The sequence below is a fragment of the Boleophthalmus pectinirostris genome, unplaced genomic scaffold (assembly GCF_026225935.1).
Source record: "Boleophthalmus pectinirostris isolate CB_2022bp ecotype Guang Dong unplaced genomic scaffold, ASM2622593v1 HiC_scaffold_8, whole genome shotgun sequence".
Classification (NCBI taxonomy): Eukaryota; Metazoa; Chordata; class Actinopteri; order Gobiiformes; family Gobiidae; genus Boleophthalmus; species Boleophthalmus pectinirostris.
In genome coordinates, this window is record NW_026571515.1 from 27,761,566 (window position 1) to 27,762,934 (window position 1,369).

Sequence of the window (1,369 nt, forward strand, 5' to 3'; positions counted from 1 at the left end):
GCCATCACAGCCTCCTCACACACACTGTGGAGCCGCATGTCTGTGGTCAGCCCAAATGTGTGCATGTGTTCTAATGGAGAAGAGCTAAATGAGCCCAGTGCACAGATGCTGAGACTCATGTCATTAGCAGCTCAGCTCCACTGCTCAACCATGGCCAGCTGTGTGCACGGGGCATGTGCTAGTGGAGATATGTAGCTTTAAACATGTGCTGCTGACTTGATTAACCTGATTATATTTGACTCACTATACAGTGTGACCAGCTCTTGACATTATTTGTTTACATTAATGTCTATGAATAACTTGACTGTCATTTGTTTTCAAAATAGCTAAAATAGCTATAGCATGCACGCTGCATCATTAATCATATTTAAATTGAATCAAACTCTTGATCAAAACAATTGCAGACTGCAATTATTGATTTGATGTTTTGTTTTGTTTTGTTTTTCAAAAAACAATAATTGGTTGGCTCTTATTGGATAGTGTCATCTCAAATTTAATATAAATATAACAGTTTTTCTTTCAGACAATTTACATAATCTGAACAGTTTGAAGGTTCACAAAGTACTGTTTGTTATCTAAACAGACAGAAATGCTTGTTTTAAAGGGCTGTTACATCACGCGTCAGCCCATATGCACTCACCCCAGGGAGGCTATTAAAATTCCGCCTTCAGTTGTCTGAGAAAAGCCTGCTTTGTAAATACAATTCTGCAGTTTCTGAATACTGCCGTTCTTTCCTTTTCACGGTTTGTTCATTAGCATTATTTACGTCTGTATCCTCTTCCTGATCCACATTGATCCACTCTGCTCTGGGCCAGTCCACAGAGAGACACCGGAGATGGGAGGCAGCGCTCCACCATTTTACACTCCAATACATGTCCACTGGTCTCAGGTGAAAAAGCTAGCACCTAGTCCCATCTGGATCTCCGGACCACCTAACAACCTAATTACCGGGCTCCGTTTGACTTTTCCTGCCTGTTTTATTGGCCTCATGTCTGACACTGGAGGGGCAATACAAAATGTCTGCCGGCCATATCCAGCTGATGCGGTTTCTGAGATAGCAGGATGTGGTTAGTTAGACAGGTATCCAAGGGATTTTAAATGGAGCGTCTCTGTGGAGAACCAGCACCAGACTAGCCCTATACAGTATATGGAATGTACAAGAATTAAGTGTGGTCAAATGCACAGGGTAACATATTACAACATTCATTCATAATATAGGTCATGGAAACATGTACATTTTACTGTATTGTTTTATCTGCAAAGGATTCTTTATTTTCTGTAATGAAATGTCTGGAGAGATGTTAAGTTGAAAACTTTTTGCGGGTACACAACATTGACAGTTTATTGTCATGACAAATGTTTTCCAGAG